Source organism: Pleurodeles waltl, chromosome 9 (genome assembly GCF_031143425.1).
Source record: "Pleurodeles waltl isolate 20211129_DDA chromosome 9, aPleWal1.hap1.20221129, whole genome shotgun sequence".
Lineage (NCBI taxonomy): Eukaryota > Metazoa > Chordata > Amphibia > Caudata > Salamandridae > Pleurodeles > Pleurodeles waltl.
The window spans coordinates 997448367-997470767 of NC_090448.1; the positions used below are offsets into that span (position 1 = coordinate 997448367).

General features: G+C 46.5%; 1 protein-coding gene across 5 annotated transcripts in view; it reads left to right on the forward strand.

The window, feature by feature from the left end:
- Positions 1-22401, forward strand: part of STYX (serine/threonine/tyrosine interacting protein) — a 363082-nt gene that overhangs the window by 328976 nt on the left and 11705 nt on the right. The gene's annotated exons all lie outside the window — the stretch shown is intronic.

The following is a 22401-nucleotide window of genomic DNA, read 5'->3' on the forward strand; positions in this document are numbered from 1 at the left end:
TGTGTATGTTGGATTTATGTCGTTTTGATCTTGTTTGATTTAGATAAATATTTGCTATTTTTCTAAACTTGTTTTGAGTCCTTTTGTGGTGTTTTCACTGTTACTGGGTGTATTTGTACAAATACTTTACACATTGCCGCTGAGTTAAGCCTGACTGCTTGTGCCAAGCTACCAAGGGGATGAGCAGGGGTTATCTGAGCTGTGTATCTCCCTTACCCTGATTAGAGTGAGGGCCCCTACTTGGACAGAGTGTAAACTGACTGCCAATCTGAGACCCCATTTCTAACAGCTGTCATAAAAGAGAGACTTCTGGCCCAGGGCAAACGTGTTATTGTTGTTACCCCAATACCAGTCCTTAAGGCTGTTACAAAAGCTAGTGTACCAAACGCAAAATCATCCTGTCATTAGCTTCTTTGCAGCTTTAGCTACTGTCAATCATGCAATTCTCATCCACAGGCTTTGGAAGTCCCTTGTGTCCACAAAATGTAGTGGTTGGTGCTGCTGTTTCCGTAACAAATGATTCCTGTAACAATAAATTAGCAACATACAGTGTAAAAAAAGACCATAGACCTGTAACAATATAGTACGTTTAGTAGCACATCCACCTCATTTGGAAGCACCCAAACTTCAGCCAACGAAGTGGAAGCCTGAGCTCTCCTACTCCCACTAGAGGCAACCATAGCTTAGATTTTTACCGCACATCGTGTGTGAGGAAGTCCCTTGACAGAGGTCTGCTCTGACCTCTCATTGAAACTTAAGTTTGTTAATTTCTTCATCTGCCCTGGAATTGAACCAGCCCTATCTTCCCATAGTAGTACTGGGAGTTATTTTTAGGGAAATTGTTACAATCTCTGGTCCAGGGAGATCTTTTTACTAGACAGTCAACTGTGCTTACGTGTCACCATGACTGACAAGGACAATAAATCGCTTTTCAAGGCTTGTTCATCTTGTGGTCTTAAAAAGATTTGTATTGAAGATCCACATTTACAATGTATTTATTGCCTAAATATAAGGCCTCTAAATGTGACCTTTGTAGGTATTTTTTTAATTTTAAGACTCTTAAGGACAGAGAAAGAAGGGTGGCTTTATTTCTAATAGGAAAAGAGAATATTCCTCCTTCTGAAGGAAATGCCCCCTCTTTAGGGAAGATTCAGTGAAAAGTGCTTCTCCAAGCACTTCCACAAAGGCAGTGCAAAAAAGAAAGCATATTTATTTTCCTGAGTTGGATGTGCTTGGAACAGCGCCTGCAGATACCCCTTTGGACTTTATAAATGGAAACATGGATCTAGCGAGCCAATGCTGTTGATTCTGGACTTGTTGATACTGACCCCATCAACGGTAGAGACTTTGCCATCATTGACGACGATGCAGTCGAAGAGCATTCCATCAATGCCATTACATGCAGTTTTCACACCCCAGCTTTCAGCATTAAAGGTATCAAATTACCTGCAGCACAAATTATATAGTCTCATCAGGATGATGAGGCAAGTGAAAATGGTTCACAGACTGTGTTTAGTCCAACTCAGTTGAATGCACAATATCTTCCAGAATTCGGTGAAGACATTGGGGAAAATGATTTGTATTTGGATTTTGATTACCTTCAGGATAGTTTTCCTCATACTTCAAGGTTTTGTATTCCTCCTAGACCCGGACACCCTGATGTTGTTTAGGTGGCTGTTGTTTTTTTGACTATATTACAACAAATGATGCCAACTTTTTGAAAGTTGGCACCACAACATACACCACACCAGCCTACTCTTGTATCAGCTAATGCTCCTCCACACCAGTTAACACTTCCCCCTCCACGACCTCCTAGAGCATCGTCCAAAGTAGTTCAAAGACCAGTGGTTCAACCTACGCCTGAAGATATGGGTGACAACGACTCAAATCATTTTAGCTATACAGATGAAGATGAGGAAGGAGGTAAACTTCCAACAGATGATGGAGGTCAGGATGATATAGCAGATATTCTGGCCCCTAGCCCTAGAGAAGGGGATGACACCAAGTTCAGACAGATATTTCCAAATTGCATTCTCTTCTTGAAGGAGCTGCAAAGAAATGTAATCTTCCTATGAAGCCCATAGATCAGTAATGTTTTCTTTACGACTTTAAAGAGCAATCTCCAGAACATATAAGAGCTATTCCAATCTTGGATTTTACTTGGTCGGAAGGGCTTAAACTAATGAATAATCCGGCTACAGTTCAGGCTGTGTTACCCCAGCTGGAGAAGAAATATAAAGCTCCAGATACAGCCTGCCTTACCAGGCAGTAATGTCCTCTGCACCTCAAAGAAGGCCTGAATCTCCATTTACTCCTTTCTCTGAACTGCCAGATAGAGACATAGGTGCATAGATGACTTGGGCAAAATAATCTCATCGATGACAGCAACCTCCATTGAGTCTGCCAACTCTTTGTTTTTTGATTAGTGCTCTTTATTCAGGTTTTAATTTGATAGAACAATATAAGAACTCAAAGCAGTAGTGCATCTCTGAAACAGTGGACAATTTGGCATCACCTTTAGCAACAAACCCCGCACATTCGAATAATAGAATTTTGTAGCTCCTGATGCATGCAGGACACAATACAACTGGCGTTTTGTGCTTTATAATAATACAGCAGTAGCAACTGAAGCATGAACACTTGCATAAACTCTAACCAGTAACCTCGATAGCCATCATATACATGACCAATATAAATCATCTAATAATATTTATAGCCCCTAACTGCCACCCGTTCCCTTCCCAAACTGGGTATCCCACCCCTACTTACAGCCAAGGCCGGCTCCTCGCTGTGTTCACGGCAGCGGTATCCTCTGCCATCCCATCTGAAGCTACTTACAATTTCTAATGTTTGCAAGAGGTTCCTTGAGGGGGAGATATATGTATCCTAAATCATATGACCCTGGGTTCCACCCATCCCCCCCCTTAGGATGCTGCAAGCGCATCAGACTCAGCAGTAGCCCATTTCAGTAAATCAATTTGTGGGGCCCTGGACGTTTTCCATGCATTGCACTGCAGCGCTTAGCCAGGACCAGCACCAAGTCTATACATTTGTGAACAAATTTGGCTTTCATAGATCTGGACATCAAGCCCATAAGACACGACGTGGTCTCCAGGACCATTCTCTACCATGTTAATGCTGCAACCACCTTGTGGTTTCTCCCAAAACTGTGAAATTGCTGGGTACTGCCAAACAAGTATCCGTCTGATGCACGACAACAGGATCATCTGGATTCAGCTCCAGCTTTATGCTTTGCCATTAGATTGGTGTGGTGGAGTCAATTAAAATGCAGAGATTTCAAGTGAGTGTTACACAACACTGCGTACAAATTCCAGGGTGTGTCTTCAGTTCCTCTCTGTTGTCTATTCCTGTGTCTTGCACCCATCTACCCCTCAATTGCAATGCTGGGAGACGCATGCAGTTTTAAGTGACGTATGGTGTTCAGGGACTGCCCCTCGTGCACCATGGTGCATGAGCTTAAGACATAAGGTGATGGATGTGGGCGATTCCTCTCTGCCTTATCCCTATAGGCATCCACGTGTGTATACTAAAATGTTATGTGCAATGAATTGGCCATGGGCCTTGCATATATTTATCTTGCAGTTCTTGCCTTTCACGTAATGTGATATGGAGGTCACCAACCATCAAACTCCCCTCTTCCTGCCAGGACCTATGGTCATGCATTGACACCAACAATTTGAAAGGCAGTGTCCCACAACAGCAGACACAGGGCATAGGGGCAAATACTGTTCTTGGGATGGAGGTAACATTGCCAGGTAGCATGGCTGCTTCCCTCAGTTTGAGCCACCCGCCCTCCATGAGACAAGTTTGTAATCCTTGTGCCCAACCCTCAATCTGAAGTCCCAGAAAATTGCGCTTCACCTGGTCTCTCTACCCTTTGACCTGTCTGGCTTGGGCGACTCTGCCAGGAGACAAAGCTCATGACAGCATAGCTCTATAGGTCACTGAGACACACATACCCCTTGACCACTTCAAACTGGTGATTCTCACTCAGAGTTATGAGTTTAAGGCTGCAACTTCCCACTGCTGATCCGGAAGCCTATTGCGAGGGCAGGAAAGGGAACACATTATTGAAATCCGTTTTAGTTGGTAATGTTTTTTTTTTTTTTTTTTTTTTTTTATTCTTTACCACTTACGGCTGTTTAAAAATTTAATTATTTAATTTATAAAAACTCCTCTTGTTAACACCGCTCAGCACATATTTTTATTCTCCATCTAGTTCATTAATGTTCTTACTTGTTTTCACTCTGCAATAGACACGAACCATAAAGCTAACACTTCTTTTGTTTCAGATTTATACTGATAGATTTCTTCTGTTATATTCCTAGTTTCTATTGCCCAACTGAGCAAGGTTTAACATAAAAGTAGTTAAAGGTTGTGCAGTTCCACACATACCAAAATGCTGCTTAATATAATGACCAGTTAAGAAATAGATTGTCAACATATACAGAGAATCCAGCTTAAGTTTATCACCATCCATACAATTACTCTCATAAAACAAGTGACAAGCAATCAAATGTGAATACCCTCTATCGAAATCTAATCTCCACATCAAGCAATGGACGAGCCCAAGGCGGTAGACATTTCCAATCCAGAACATGCAAAAGAGGCATGCAATAGCACATCTTGCGTATAATATAATAAAATGGTTGAGCACAAGTAGTATACCAGAAATAGGATCGCATCACCCACCCCCAGCCTGATGGAACTCCATTGGTTCCCCTTGTGACCCTGCACCATTTTTAAAACCAACTGTATAATTGTCAAAGGCATTACGGCCAACACAAGCTAGAACACTACTTTGAAGTTTATTAACTGTCCATAACTGGGCTTTCTCTCCTATCATTCATTAACGTTATGCTTGTCTTGGACCCTGTATAGTGCCCCATTGCCTTTTGGCTAAGTTTTGGCTAGGTTTGGGGTATACAAATATGATATACATAAATATATACCAACATCCAAAAGTGGTACACAGGTTAGAACTAAATCTCCACGGCCCACATGCTTCGTTATGACCATTCATCATGGATGGCTATGATTCCTCTTGTTAACTAAACTCATCAAAGACTATAGATGACTTTGCTTTTCTTCTTATGATTTGCCTATTTACCAATACATTTCCACCCTGTCACCCTGCTTTTTACCCCTTTGGCCATATATCTTGGTGCTCTCTTAAGTCGCTATCATAAACGCCAAAACCGCTGATAGCATGAAAAACATCCCTTGGGGCCCAATCTGACCCTTTGCTCCCACTACACCTTCATCAAAGGGCACCTACCAATCAGCGAAGCGCTAATACACATCCTCACATCAGCTCAGCCACATTCCTAGATACCTGGAAACATTCCACCATCTTTCCCCTGCTAAAGAAACATTATCTGACCCTGCCACACTTTCCAACTACAGACCCATCTCCCTCTTTCCATACAGAGAAAAGGTCTTAAAGAAACATATTAGCTGACTCCTCGGTGACCACCTTAGCAACCACCAGCTCCTTGACCCTGCACAGTCCGAATTCAGGCCCTACCAAGGTACAGAAGAATAAGTTACTTACCTTCGTTAATGCTTTTTCAGGTGGATACAGTAACTACCTGTGGATTCCTCACCTAAAGAATTCTCCCCTCGCGCCAGCCTCGACGGAAACTTCTTCTAGCTCTGCACGTCAACGATGACGTCACAATCGCCCGACTCCACGCGACGCCGTATGACGTCATCCAGGCAATAAGAAGCCCTTGTCGACGTGCAGACGTCAGTTATCACCATTTTTTACGTGCCATAGAGGCGAACAGGTGAACATTGATCTCAAAGAGGACATAGTCATATCAAATTAAATGAAAACACAACATTTATTACAATAAAAATAAAATTAGGTAACTGCAATAAATGCTCTATATGAGAGTAAAATGTCAGTGAAGTCCAAACGTTGTTTTTTTTTTTTTTTTTTTCTTTTTGAACTATCTAAATTAGAGAAAGATATGCATATATACATGCCACACCTATATACATGACTCTGGTATATACATATATACAAGACAAAGGATGCTCCCCGATGGATTTCATGGTATGACCAGTCAGGCAACGGGGAGGCGGGTGTGACCGTGAGGAATCCACAGGTAGTTACTGTATCCACAGAAAAAGCGTTACCGAAGGTAAGTAACTTATTCTTCTGATGGATACACCTACCTGTGGATTCCTCACCTAAAGAATAGAGTCCCAAAGCAGTACTACCTCCGGAGGTGGGTGCCCGAATGGTCAAACCAAGAAATCCTGCAGCACCGAGCGAGCAAAATGGCCATCCCTCCTAACCTCAGAATCCAAACAGCAATGTTTGACAAAAGTATGGAGGGACGCCCCAAGTCGCTGCCCTGCAGATGTCAGCCACAGGAACGCCCCTAGCCAAGGCCGAAGAAGCAGCCTTAGCTCTGGTGGAGTGGGCACGAAGCCCCACAGGTGGTTCTTTCTTCGCCAAAGAATAACAAATTTTAATACACAGAATGACCCACCTGGATAGCGTTCTCTTGTGGACAGCTCAACCTTTCCTCTTCCCCACGTATCCAAGAAGAGCTGATCATCTTGCCTGAACTCCTTCGTCCTGTCGACATAGAAACTCAACCCTCTTATTGGATCCAGCCGGTGGAGCCTCTCTTCCTCCTTGGATGGATGAGGTGGAGGGTAAAAGGAAGAGAGAGTAATAGACTGCCCCGAGTGATAGGGTGTAACAACCTTCGGGAGGAAAGCCGCCTTGGTCCTCAACACCACTTTGTCTCTATAGAAAGAAAGGTATGGGGGCTCTATACTAAGAGCCTGAAGCTCACTGACCCTTCTGGCCGATGTTATGGCCACCAGGAACACAGTCTTGAGAACTAGCAACCGCAAAGAGCAAGAATGCATCGGTTCAAAATGGGGACCCCATTAAAAATGTTAATAGCAAATTAAGGTCCCACTGAGGCATAACAAATGGTGATGGTGGAAATTTGTTAGTAAGCTCCTTCACAAACCTTAAAACAATAGATTTAAACAAGGAAGGCTGATCAGGAAGGCACAGAAAAGCCGACAGCGCAGATAAATAACCCTTGACTGTGGCAACCGCACAACCCTTCTGTGCCAGGCAAAGAGCAAACGACAATATGTCAGACAAACGAGCCTTTAAGGGATCGATTCTGTTCTCTCCACACCAGCATACAAACTTAGCCCAACGACTTGCATAGATCGATTTGGTGGTGTGTAGCCTGGCAGATAAAATAACATCCACCACTTCTGGTGGGAGAGAAAAAGCACTCAGATTGCCCCATTCAATATCCAGGCATGAAGGTGCAGGCTCTGGAGGTGGGGGTGTAGAATCTGCCCCTGCGACTGCGAGAGGAGGTCCACCCTGTAAGGGAGACAGAGCGGAGGGCACTGAGAGAGTTGGAGAAGGTCTGAATACCACACCCTTCTTGGCCAATCCAGAGCTATTAAGATGACCTGGGCTCGGTCTTGGCGGATCTTCCTCAGAACTCGAGGAATCAAGGGTATGGGAGGAAACGCGTAAAACAACTGACCCTTCCAGGACATCTGAAACGCGTCCCCCCAAAGCTCCTTGCACCAGATACTGGAGGCTGCAAAATAGCGGGCACTGCGCATTCTCCTGAGTTGCAAACAGATCTATCTGTGGATATCCCCACATCTGGAATATGAACAGAACCAGATCTGGATGAAGATGCCACTCGTGGTCGACCGAGTTGCGTCGACTGAGAACATCCGCACGCACGTTCAGAGCCCCGGCCAAATGATGTGCTACCAAGCAAATCTTGTGATCCTGAAGCCAGGACCAGAGTCGAAGACCTTCTCTGCAGAGAAGATACGATCCCACTCCTCCCTGCTTGTTTATATACCACATCGCAGTAGTATTGTCCGTTAGGATCTGGACTGACTGACCGCGAATGGAAGGGAGGAAGGCCTTGAGAGCTAGACGTACTGCCCGCAATTCCAACAGATTGATGTGAAGTCTCTGTTCCACTGGAGACCAAAGGCGTTTGACTTCCAGGTCCCCCAGATGAACTCCCCACCCTAGAGTGGAAGCATCCGTTACCACTGTGGCCACTGGTGGCGGCAGCGAGAACGGCCTCCCTTGTGACAGGTTGTCGACCGCTGCCCACCACTGAAGATCCACTGCAGTGTCTCTGGAGATCTTTATCGATTCCTCGAGATCCCCTTTGTGCTGAAACCACTGCCTGCGGACGCACCACTGGAGAGCCCTCATGTGCCAGCGTGCATGAGTGACCAGCAGTATGCAAGAAGCAAACAGACCGAGCAGACGAAGGACCTTGAGGACTGGAACTACCGCTCCATTTCGAAACATGGAATCAACGCCTGGATGTCCTGAACCCGCTGGGGCGGAGGAAAGGCCCGATTCAATGTCGTGTCCAATACTGCCCCTCTGAACAGGAGACGTTGAGAGGGCTCCAGGTGAGATTTGGGCACATTGATTGAAAAACCCAGGTCGTACAACAATTGAGTTGTCGACTGGAGATGACGCCGCACGAGCTCCGGAGTCTTGGCTTTGATCAACCAATCGTCCAGATAGGGAAACACCGCTATCCCCCTTCTTCTGTGCTCTGCCGCTACCACCGCCATCACCTTTGTGAAGACTTGAGGTGCTGAAGTAAGACCAAACGGGAGAACCGCAAACTGATAATGCTGCGATCCCACCACAAACCGGAGATACTTCCTGTGCGATTTGAGGATCGGAATATGGAAATATGCGCCCTGCAGATCGACAGACACCATCCAATCTCCTTCGTTCAATGCCAAAAGAACCTGTGAAAGGGTCAGCATTTTGAACTTTTCCTGCCTGAGGAACCAATTCAAAATCCTCAAGTCCAGAATTGGTCTTAACCGACCATCCTTTTTGGGGATCAGGAAGTATCTTGAATAACAGCCCTGACCCCTCTCCTGCTCGGGAACCAACTCTACCGCGCCTTTTGCCAATAGGGATAACACTTCCTGTTGTAATAACAGAAGATGATCTTCCGAACAGAAGGATGGGCAGGGAGGGAAGGGAGGAGGGAATTCCCGAAAGGGAAGAGCGTACCCCTTCTTCACAATGTCGATGACCCAAGAGTCCGTTGTTATAAACTCCCACATCGGAAGAAAATGGGCAAGTCTCCCCCCTACCGGAGACAAGTGGACAGGGAGTGGTGGAGGACTATGGCTGCTTTCCCTGCTGCACCCCTCCCGAGGAAGAGGCAGAGTGCTGCTGGGAGGCTCCTCTTGTACGGACTCTGCCCCTGAAGGATCTGTATGGCAGGGAGCTTGCAGTTTGTTGTGGTCCTTGAAATCTGCCACGAAAGGAGGAGCCACGTCCAAAACCTCTAAACCTCCTACAAGATCTAAAGGAGGAGGAGGCAGCTGACGGAAGCCCTAACGACCTCGCTGTGGCTCTGCTCTCTTTAAATCGTTCAAGAGCAGAATCTGCCTTTGTTCCAAAGAGTTTCTCGCCATCAAAGGGCAGATCCAGGAGAGTCGCCTGCACATCTGATGAAAAGCCAGACGAACGCAGCCAAGATTGTCGTCTGGAAACTATGGACGTGCCCATAGCTCTTGCCACCGAGTCCGAAGTGTCTAATCCAGACTGGATCACCTGGGTCGCCGCCGCCTGAGCGTCCGCCAGTAATTGCAACATTTCCTCGGACAAGTTTGGATGGCCTTTTGCTTCCTCCATAAGGGCATGGATATAACGTCCCAAAATGCAGGTTGCGTTGGTTGACTTTAAGGCCATACTACAAGAAGAAAAGGCCTTTTTGGCAGAATGGTCCATTTTTTTCGATTCCCTGTCCGCAGGGGTTCCAGGAAACGAGCCAAGAGAGGACCTGGAAGAACAGGAGGCCTGAACTACTAAGCTCTCCGGTGTCGGGTGCTTGGAGAGGAAGACAGGGTCACCCGGTGCCGCCCGATAGCGTTGTGCTACCGCTCTGTTGACAGCTGCTGTAGACACAGGCTTTTTCCAAATGTCTTTGATAGGGTCTAGAAGAGCCTCATTAAAAGGCAAGAGAGGCTCTGCTGTCACAGAAGTTGGATGTAACACCTCCGTCAACAGGTTCCTCTTCACCTCCGCAGCCGGAAGAGGAAGATCTAAGAAGTCCGCAGCCTTCCGAATTACTGCATGAATGGATGCAGCTTTCTCAGTATACTCCCCAGGGAAAGCAAGATCGCACTCAGGGGAAGTATCGATGCCACTTGCAGTATCCAGTCCTTGGAAGTCACCGGAAGGCTCCAAGATCTCACCCTCTTCCAGGTGCTGTCTGCTGTATTCTTCTTCCTCCTCCAGAAGGCGCAAAGCCAGACGTCTGGATCGAAGTCTAGATTAGAGACCTGGCGTCGGCCGACGCCGAAGATCTTCGTCGGCGCCGAACCTCGGATCCATCCGACGCCGGACCCTCCGGCTCCACAGGAACCTTGACTGTGGATTGGATCTGAGGCGAATCCATCGGCGCCGTAGCAGGTGTAGCAGGTCTCCTAGGCGACGTCAAGGGCATCGGCGCCGCTTCAGCTGCAGCAGACAAAAATGGCGTGAAAGGTGTCGACTTATAAGAAGCCGGGGCACCCAAATTAAAGGCCAAAGGGCCCGACGGACCTGCTTGTCCTCCACCCGCGGCCATGGTGGAAAAAATATTGAACATGGTATTCAAAAAAGCCACAGGATCCGTACCCAGCGCCGGGAAAGCCGGATATTGCTGTTGCAATATTGGCCAGGCAACTCCTGGCTAGGAGAACCCTCTGGCCTCTGAAGAAGCTCTACCTCGAAAACCGACCCTGGTGAAGTCGGAGTCATAGGAGGTGGAGGGGGGACGGTCAGGCTAATCTCCCACGTCGGACGGCGCCGAGCTGACGGAGATGCCGATCTGGACCTGGACTGTCCCTTACTCGATCGGCGCCGAGAGTCACCATGGCGATGATGAACCCTCGAGGATCTTGAAGAGGACTCTCTCCGATGACGCCTCTCCTTCTTTTTCTTGGAACGGGCCAAGAACAATTTTGCCTTTCTTTCCTTGAGTGCCTTCGGGTTCAAGCGCTGGCAGGAGCCGCATGACTCAACCTCATGGTCGGAGCTAAGGCACCAGAGGCAATTCTCATGGGGATCGGTAACAGACATTCGACCCCCGCACTGCTTACAAGGCTTAAAACCGGATTTCCTTGGTTGCGACATTGTAACCGTCGACACGCAACTGTAGCTCCCTGTGAGCCTCGAAGAAAAACCGTTACTCGGAGGCACGGAAAAAAGGGAACTGACGTCTGCACGTCGACGAGTGCTTCTTATTGCCTGGATGACGTCATACGGCGTTGCGTGGAGTCGGGCGATTGTGTCGTCATTGTCGACGTGCAGAGCTAGAACAAATTTCCGACGAGGCTGGCGCGAGGGGAGAATTCTTTAGGTGAGGAATCCACAGGTAGGTGTATCCATCAGAAATGGCTTTTATCACCGCTAAAGATTACTTTCACATGATCCTTGACAGACGCGACACAGCAGCCCTCATTCTCATGGACCCCTCTCTGCAGCATTTGACATGGTGTCACACCTCATCCTCCTCGGATGCCTGCATAAGGTTGGTGTTGCACCTGGCCCCTTTTGCAGGGTCATCCCCAATCTTTTTGCCTACTTCCTCCTAATTTTTCTGACCCGTTTTTGAAGGCTTTAAGACTCTGGGCACTTTACCACTGCTAAACAGTGCTAAAGTGTATATGCTCTCGGTGTAAATTGTACTGTTGATTGGTTTATCCATGATGGGCATATTTGATTTACTAGTAAGTCCCTAGTAAAGTGCACTAGAGGTGCCCAGGGCCTGTAAATCAAATGCTACTAGTGGGCCGTGGCTCAGACCTGCTACCCCAGTGTCTGTGTGGTAAGTTGTAAACTGCCAATTCGACCTAGCAAGTGTACCCACTTGCCAGGCCCAAACCTTCCCTTTTGGTACATGTAAGGCATTTATAGATTCCCTTTGAGGGCAGATAGAAATATGGAGCTTGGGGTCTCTGAACTCACAATTTGAAAATAGATCTTTTATTGAAGTTGGTTTTTAGATTGTGAGTTTGAAAATGCCACTTTTAGAAAGTAGGCATTTTCTTGCTTAAACCATTCTGTGGCTCTGCCCTTTTTGTAGATTCCCCGTCTGGGTCAGTTTGACAGTTGGGCTGTTCACACCTCTCCTCTAGACAGGGACACAAAGGGAGCAGGGGTGTAGCCCTCTTAGCCTGATGAGCCATCTGGGCTAGAGTGGAGGGAGGAGTGGTCACTTACAACTGAAAGGACAGTGCCTGTCCTCACACAGTACAGTCTCCAACCCCCTGGTGTGCGTCTGGGGCCTGGCCTGGACAAGTAAGGATTTTGCAAACACTTCAGACTTTGCTTTGAAGTTTGCAAACTTCAAAGGCAGAACGGGGTATAAGAAGAAGACCCAAAACACCAGACTTCTAGAATCTTTCTGGAATCAAGAGGAACCTCTGCCAAGGAGAAGAGCTGGAAGAGGAGTACTGTCCCTTTGCTGTGTTGCTTTGCTGGATTGGACTTCAGTTTCTGCATCTGCCTAAAAGGAGTGCAAAGGGTGAACTCTGCTGTGTGTCCTGCTTGAGAAAGTTCTCCATGGGCTTGGAATAGAGCTTGCTTCCTGCTGGAAGTCTCAGGGACACCCAAGACTTCAGTTTCCTCGACCTGCAGCACTGGTAACTGTGTGTTTTGTGCTGTTCAAGAGGAGAAACCACCACGATGCCGCTGGCCTTCCAGTGCTGCACAGAGTGGCATTGCCCCTCTTCGCACCGCGACCCTGGTCTCACCGACGCAGTCATCGGACGACTTCACCGAGCCACTGCTCACACCGCGACCTGTAGGACCCGCACTCTGCCTTCACCTACTCACACCGAAGCCCGGGCATTAACGACGCTGCGCTCCTGCTGACACCAGCACCGCTGCCTGCATCTTGGCCTATGGACACCACTCGTGAGGGTCATGAAGCACCGTCCCATCCCGCACCGCCGGCTCGGGCCTACCGACGACTGTGCTTAAGCAGTGATGACAATGCTGCCTGCACCGTGACCTGGTGACACCACATGTTACACCACTCTGCTTCACATCGCAGCCCTGGTCTCACCGACGTTGCTGGACGCCGTCATCGAGCCGCTACCTGCACCGTGACCTGTGGGCACCTCACGTCGCAGTGTCCTGCTTCGCACCACAGCCCAGGCGCCGTCTATGCCAGCGTTCGTGACTTCATCAGCCTGGAGTTCGATCTGAAACGCGTGTGACTTCACAGGCCCAACGGCCCCTCCACCGACTCTGGAACCGACAACGCGACATCAGCAACGCTGCTCTCTGGAGCTCGCCACGAAGATCACGTCACCCTGCAATTCCAAAGGTACTGTTTTGACGGTCTTCCTGACAACGTAGCTGTCCCACAGTGCCGCGTCTGGCCTGAACTGTTGGTTTTGTTGACCACAACACCATGATAGCCCCAGGTGGCGCTATCGACTTAAAGGAACTGTATTTTTGAGTAAATCTTGCAAAATTAATATCTTTAAAACTGTATGTTGGATTTTTATTGTTTTGGAATTGTTTTACACAGATAACTATTGGCTATTTTTCTAAAACTGGTGTGGTGTTTTCAATTACTGTATGTTATGTGCAAATGCTTTACACGTTGCTTCTGAGCTAAGCCTGACTGCTTATTCCAAGCTACCAAGACGGTGAGCAGGGGTTATCTGAGCGGGTATCTCCCTTATCCTGACTAGAGTGAGGGTTCCTACTTGGACAGGGTGCAAACCGACTGTGAACTTGAGACCCACTTCTAACAGTTGGCATCCAGGACCTGCTCTCTCCTGAATCTTCTTCTTTATGGATAGAATACATGCTGCAACCTGACCCCTTACTTCTTGGAACCCTGCTAACTCATCAGGAGAGTGCCCCAAGATTCACTCAGCCCCACTCTCTTCAACACATATATGATAACTTTGGCTAACTTCGTCCACGCACACATCATCAACATTCTCTCCTACGATGAAGGCATGCAACTCCTACTCTCCCTCTCAAGAAGAGACCACAACCCAAGAAACTAGTTCACCGCCTGGATAACTAAAGTCACTAAGTTGATGAAAGCCATCTTTCTCAAGCTCTACAACGACAAGACAGAATTAGTGATCTGCAAGAACACCTCAGCGTGGGCCTCCAACTGGAAGCCGACTGAACTCAGACCCACATCCTTTCCAGGAACATTAGAATAATTACCAACACTAAACTGGATAAGACTGGGCAAGTCAACAGTGTCACTGTGTCTTGCTGCCAACCCTTGAAAATGTTGAGGAGGATCTTTAAATGTCTCCCAAGCATCTCTAGCAAAACCATCACTAATGTCCTAGTCACCAGCAAGTTGATCTCCAGGAGCATTCTGTATACCAAGATCACTAGGCAAGTGATCTTGTGAAGACTACAAACCATCCATAGCTCGGCAGCCAGACACATTCTCTACCTCCCATACAGAACTACTCATCACACCACTCCTTAGAGTAGCTCCACTGACGTCCGATACAGACATATGCATATTTCAGACTCCTCACACACACATTCATGGAACTAAACAACTTAGCCCTCATCTCCTTCAGCTAACCACCCAGACACCTCCCCTTTGCAGATCCCTTAATTGCACACATCTCACACATACAGAATCCGATCAGGAGGATGGGCGTTCTTACATTACTGCTAAAGTGTGGAATCATCTCTCCCACTCCATATCATAGCATTTTCCTCTCCTCTTGAATTCTGCAACAAGCTAAAGACCTGGCTTTCCTGTCATAGATAGGGCTAGGCACACGCACCCTGCAGCACCTAAATGCCTCACAGGTGATAGTGCACTTTACAAATACACATATCATAACATAACATGCAAGTAGAATCTTTCATCAATAACCCTGATACAGCAACTCTGTAAACTGGAAACCAGGTTACTACAATAGTCTGCTACTGGTGCCTTCCCAGCTCTCCTTTTCACCTCTTCCCAGGTTCCTACACCCCCTAGAGGAACACATTCAAACCTCCCCATGCACATTACCACCTCATCCTATCATCACCAGGCTGAATGTCTTAAAAAAACAGTACCCTTTACATGTTTTTTATTTATTTATTTTTAACTTTCCTTGGCGTATCTCCAGACTCTCTTACCCAGTACCCTATTGTCTACCAATTAGAACCTTCTGGTTTCACCCAAAACTAATGTGAGGTATGTTTATCTCCCAGTCCTGTCTTCTGGGCTCCATTCAATGGGCCTCCATTTTAGCAGACATCACAACCAGTCCCTCACTCGAGGTATTATGGGAGGCCCTGAAGAAAATGTGCCTGGCACTAGAAAGCAAAGCATCCAGTTCTTGTCTTTGTCCCTGTCAGGAGATAGAATCCAAATTTGTACGAAAGCAGAGTTTCCTACTGATTCAGCATATGTCCCACATTTGGAATGAGGAACTGGATATATATTAGGTGAAAACTGCAGCATAAAAGATACTATGAGCTAATTGTACCACAAGAAATAGCAAAGTACCCAGAAGGCTATGAGCATAGGGGAGCTTATAGAGTCGGATAACAGGAAGAAAAGTGGGGTATCCGTAACAAGTCTGTAGAGAAATGGAGCAAAGGTGAACTTAACACATTTGTCTATAGGGTCTTGAAAACCCTTGCTAAGTGTCAAAATACAAGGGAAACAAATTGTTCTTCAGAAGGTGGACTGAGAGGTTCCTTAGAAAAAGACCTACATCTGGGTACCACAGTGGGTTTTGCAGTCTTGTGGAACCTAACAGCAGGCAGTCTAAAATTGGTTTGCACAAGCTGAAATTCTGAGTAACAGGGGAACATCTCCCCAACCTGTTTTTTTTGTGTATAGACTTCGTGGCACGTGAGTTCCAGCAGTTAATAAACTCATCAGCTAGACTCTAGAGCATGCTTTCTTTGCATCTTATGCGGCATGAAAACTTTGAGGCAGCATCTAGAGTTCAGTGGAGGTTTCAGACCTAATCGGGATGAGGAGGTGATTAGAATGTAATTGTGAAGGAAGCCTAAGTTCAAGCGATGCATTAGGCCATTAATAGCTGCGGTACGAAGCTAAGGTAAGCCTTGGACAAAAAGGGTGGACGAGGCCAGGAGAGTGCAGAGTGACGTGGGTTATCTCAAACAGCTCTCAGTGGGGCACCACCATTCAGAAACCCTGTGAGCAAACGCCCACCTGGAGCAGGACATTCAGGCACAACAGATTTTATACAAATGTACTGTACTTAAATATTGGTAACCCTGGTTAGTTTCGAGTTGGAATATGTTGTATTAGCTTGTGGATTGCACTTCTGTAGCAGCAATGAATTCTCATGTGTGTGTGTGGAGCTCCTATTGTCAAGTACTCCCCTTGTCCGTCATCTCCATCCACTGCATAAACACTCGTCTATCTTCGTTTTAGTGGCCAATAATTTGATAATGCCTTGATTTCTTACTGAATGCCATTTTACTCATGTCGGTATTTTGTACTGGTGCTTCCTCAATTTTATATATTTATTTCTCCGCATTTGAGGCCAGTCCCTACAACATATCCCTACGGGGAGGAAACAACTCTTTTCCTTGAGCCATTGTGCATCCGGTTTTAATAAAGGTGTTATCTTCAGTAATGCTTCTTTACTGCCTGCCCTGGGAGAACCCAGTGAAGAAGTAAGACATGTAGGTGGAGCTTCCCATTTTTTCTCTGATTAGTGTATGTTATCACATGTAACTCGTCTTTTCAGTTTTGCTCACCCACACGATACTCTGTTTGTTAGTATATCAAGAAATGCATTGTTCACCAGCATACCGAGTTGTTTAAGCTTAGGACACTCTAAGTATACTGGAGTGGAATTTGCATATTGAACAGTATTAGTGACAACAACTGAGCATACTTCGGGCAACAAAAACGAGGTAATGGATGGAATACTTGAATACATTTCAGCCCCGGTCAGTCTATTGGGTCACATCTCAGTCCTTTGTTTTTTGCTCACCATGCCACCTCAGTTTCGACCCAGCTATATGCAAATCAGTCTTCACTATTCAAATGGAAAATAGAAAGTCCTCTATTAACCGGAACACAAGCAACCCAGGACAAGTTCAGGGAGGATCTGGTCTGGAGGTTCGGGTTGGACTGTTCCCACTGGATCAGGGCCAAAAGTGATTTTCTTACGGCTGGTTCTAAACTGCGGTAGCTTAATGTGCTCAATAATCATAGACTGGGCCCAGAGTTATTACTAGTGGCTGCGAATTATTTCAAGCATTCAAGCCATCACTGGCTTTGTATACTTTAATAATTGAAAACACAGTGCAAGCCTTGATTCAAGGATCCAATTCCAACACGACAAAGCTTAAAAACATGAACATCTTAGTTACCAAACGAATGTAGGGGCGGCCATAGAGAATCTCATTACATTCTCGCATGCATCACAGCTCCTGCGAGGCTTTGTGGTCTGGACTTTTTTGGCTACATAATGTCTAGTGGCAGTGTGGGGTCTCTCAAATAGGTGGATGGATGTAATTTATTTTGGTCTGGGAGGATGCATTGTTAATGCTGGGTTAGAGTCCAGTGTATTTGAAAATGGTTGTAGCTGACGCAAGGCGTATGCATAAAGATGGGAGCCCTGCTTGACTGCTGCAGAAAACTTGTCATACCAGTCTTCTTGTATTAGTCTGACACAAAATGCAGACACCAGGGACATAACTGTACAGCACATAATTGGATCATTGCTTGGGTGGAACTATTTCAGAAGTGTTTCCAGTGAGACAGAAGTACCATTCCATTTTGGTTGGTGATTTACTTCGTTTCAAAGATGTATGTTTGTGTATGTACATGTTTGTATATGGATAGATGGGTGTGTGTGTGTGTGTGTGTGTGGGTGTGTGTGTATATATATGTTCGGTGGCATGTGTAGCTTCAGATACACATGCTGTGGACATCCCGCCATCTGGTGTTGGGCTCGGAGTGCTACAAGTTGTTTTTCTTCGAAGAAGTCTTTTCGAGTCACGAGATCGAGGGACTCCTCCCATTTCGGCTCCATTGCGCATGGGCGTCGACTCCATCTTAGATTGTTTTTTTTCCGCCATCGGGTTCGGACGTGTTCCTTTTCGCTCCGTGTTTCGGGTCGGAAAGTTAGTTAGAATCTCGGAAAAATCGTCGGTATTGTTTGCGTTCGGTATCGGGTTAGTTATAACAGATTGACACCGACTTTTGAAGAGCTCCGGTGGCCCTTCGGGGTTTTTTTGATCCCCCCCCCCCGTCGGGGCCCGGCTACGTGTCTCTTCAAGGCTGATGGAACGGACCCCATTCCGCTTCTGCCCAAAATGCCATAACAAGTATCCATATACAGATCAGCATCTGGTCTGTAACTTGTGTCTGTCTCCAGAGCACAAGGAGGATACCTGTGAAGCCTGTCGAGCGTTTCGGTCGAGGAAGACATTAAGAGACCGAAGAGCAAGAAGACTGCAGATGGCGTCGGCGCCGACAAGACAAGGGCGTTTCCAGGAGGAAGAAGAAAGCTTCTCCATCCATGAATCGGACTCCGACGAGCTCGATCCTGAAGAAACGCCGAAAACCGTGAGTAAGACGTCGAAACATAAAACTCACAAGAAGACAACAAAAGCCCAGGGGACGCCACCGCCAACAGGCCATGGCTTAACCCGAAAAATAGGTGACCAATCATCGGCACCGAAAAAGGGCACGCTGGTGGCGAAGTCATCCGACTCCGGTCGAGATACCGCCACACAGCAATCTCGGGCTCAAGATAGTGGCTCCGAGCAGGTTCGGCACCAAGACAGCAGCACCGAAATGAGTCGGCACCGAGAGACCACAACGCCGAAAACAAAAAAGGTTTCGTCGGAACCGAAAAAAGTAGCCGAAAAGGTTTCGATACAGAAACATCCGGCTTCGGAACCGAGATCAAGTTCCTATACAGAGGAACAAGGACTGTCCTCACAAATGAAAATACATAGATTTGGACAGGAATTAGAGACAATGGAGCCAGACTACACCCAAAGACGGCTCCACATCCAAAAAGAAACGGGAAAGATCAGCACTCTCCCTCCTATTAGGATGAAACGCAAACTTGCCTTCCAGGAGAAAGACAAGCAGCCACAGGCAAAGGTGGCTAAACAAGTAACCCCGCCACCATCTCCACAATGCTCTCCGCAACCATCACCGGTAGCCACTCCACCTATGATGCAATCCCCGACCCACACAGGGATGAGTCAAGATGACCCTGACGCATGGGACCTTTATGATGCACCAGTGTCAGATAATAGTCCTGACTGTTATCCAGCTAGACCGTCGCCACCAGAAGATAGTACAGCCTACGCACAAGTGGTGTCGAGGGCAGCGGCATTTCATAATGTCAGCCTACATGCAGAGCCCATTGAAGACGACTTTCTATTTAATACACTGTCGTCTACACACAGCCAGTACCAGAGTCTTCCCATGCTACCTGGGATGCTCAAACACTCCAAACAAGTGTTTCAGGAGCCTGTAAAAGGAAGGGCCATTACTCCAAGAGTCGAGGAACAAATATAAACCGCCACCAACAGACCCCGTGTACATCACACAACAGCTAACACCAGACTCAGTTGTAGTAGGGGCAGCTCGCAAGAGAGCAAACTCACATACTTCAGGAGATGCACCACCTCCAGATAAGGAAAGTCGCAAATTCGACGCAGCAGGCAAAAGGGTGGCGGCACAGGCAGCAAACCAGTGGCGTATTGCAAATTCACAGGCTTTGTTGGCCAGATACGATAGGGCTCATTGGGACGAAATGCAACATTTTATAGAACATTTGCCCAAGGAGTTCCACAAAAGAGCACAGCAAGTAGTTGAAGAAGGACAGAGTATCTCCAACAATCAGATACGGTCAGCTATGGATGCTGCAGACACAGCTGCTAGAACTGTCAACACAGCAGTGACCATAAGGAGACATGCATGGCTGCGTACATCAGGATTTAAACCAGAAATACAGCAAGCTGTGCTCAATATGCCATTTAACGGACATCAGTTGTTTGGGCCGGAGGTGGACACTGCTATCGAAAAACTTAAGAAGGACACTGACACTGCCAAAGCCATGGGTGCACTCTACTCCCCACAGAGCAGAGGCACATTTCGAAAAACACAGTTTCGAGGGGGGTTTCGAGGGCAAAGCACAGAACCCACGACCTCACAAACAAGGCCCACTTATCAGAGCCAATATCTGCGTGGAAGTTTTCGGGGACAATATAGAAGGGGACAGTTCCAAAAAAAATAGAGGAAAGTTCCAAAGTCCCAAAACTCCTCAAAATAAGCAGTGACTTACAAGTCACACATCCCCAACACATAACACCTGTGGGGGGGGAGACTAAGCAAGTTTTACAAACATTGGGAGGAAATAACAACAGATACTTGGGTACTGGCAATTATCCAGCATGGTTATTGCATAGACTTTCTCAAATTCCCTCCAAACGTCCCACCGAAAACACACAATATGTCAAAACAACATATAGATCTTCTAGGACTAGAAGTTCAGGCGTTGCTACAGAAAGAAGCAATAGAATTAGTACCAAACCAACAGAAAGGAACAGGAGTTTCTCTCTGTACTTTCTCATACCCAAAAAAGACAAGAGTCTGAGACCTATATTAGATCTCAGAACATTAAATACCTACATCAAATCAGATCACTTTCACATGGTGACATTACAAGACGTAATCCCACTGCTCAAACAAGGCTACATGACAACACTAGACCTAAAGGATGCATATTTCCATATACCGATACATCCTTCACACAGAAAGTACTTAAGGTTTGTATTCCAAGGGGTACACTACCAATTCAAGGTGTTGCCGTTCGGAATAACAACTGCGCCAAGAGTTTTTACAAAATGCCTAGCAGTCGTAGCTGCACATATCAGAAGGCAGCAAATACATGTGTTCCCGTACCTAGACGATTGGTTAATCAAAACAAACACGCTAGAACGGGGTTCACAACACACAAAGTATGTCATAGAAACCCTCCACAAACTAGGTTTCTCAATCAACTACACAAAGTCACACCTTCTGCCGTGTCAAACACAGCAATACTTAGGAGCGACAATCAACACAGCAAAAGGGATTGCCACGCCAAGCCCACAAAGGGTTCAGGCATTTCACAATGTAATACAGGCCATGTATCCAAATCAAAAAATACAAGTCAAAAAGGTGATGAAACTCCTAGGCATGATGTCCTCATGCATAGCCATTGTCCCAAACGCAAGGTTGCACATGCGGCCCTTACAACAGTGCCTAGCATCCCAGTGGTCACAGGCACAGGGTCAAATTCTAGATCTGGTGTTGGTAGACCGCCAAACATACACCTCGCTTCAATGGTGGAACAGTATAAATTTAAACCAAGGGCGGCCTTTCCAAACCCAGTGCCACAATACGTAATAACAACAGATGCCTCCATGATAGGGTGGGGAGCACACCTCAATCAGTACAGCATCCAAGGACAATGGGACACTCACCAAAAACACTTTCACATAAATCACTTAGAACTATTGGCAGTATTTCTAGCGCTGAAAACATTTCAACCCATAATAAGCTACAAACGCATTCTTGTCAAAACACACAACATGACAACGATGTATTACCTAAACAAACAGGGAGGCACACACTCAACACAGTTGTCTCCTGGCACAGAAAATATGGCATTGGGCGATTCACAACCACATTCGCCTAATAGCACAATTTATTCCAGGAATTCAGAACCAGCTAGCGGACAATCTTTCTCGGGATCACCAACAGATCCACGAATGGGAGATTCACCCCCAAATACTAAATACTTACTTCCAAAGTTGGGGAACGCCACAAATAGATCTGTTTGCAACAAAGGAAAACGCAAAATGCCAAAACTTCGCATCCAGGTACCCACAAGATCAGTCTCAGGGCAATGCGTTATGGATAAGTTGGTCAGGGATATTTGCTTACGCTTTTCCCCCTCTCCCACTCCTTCCATATCTAGTAAACAAGCTGAGTCAAAACAAACTCGAACTCCTACTAATAGCACCGACATGGGCAAGGCAACCTTGGTACACAACACTACTGGACCTCTCAGTAGTGCCTCATGTCAAACTACCAAACATACCAGATGTGTTAACGCAACAGATCAGACACCCAAATCCAACATCGCTGAATCTAGCAATCTGGCTCCTGAAGTCCCAGAGTTCGGACATTTAGACCTTACACAGGAATGTATGGCGGTCATAAAACAAGCTAGGAAACCTACCACTAGACATTTCTATGCAAATAAGTGGAAAAGATTTGTCTATTACTGCCACAATAATCAAATTCAACCCTTACACGCATCTGCCAA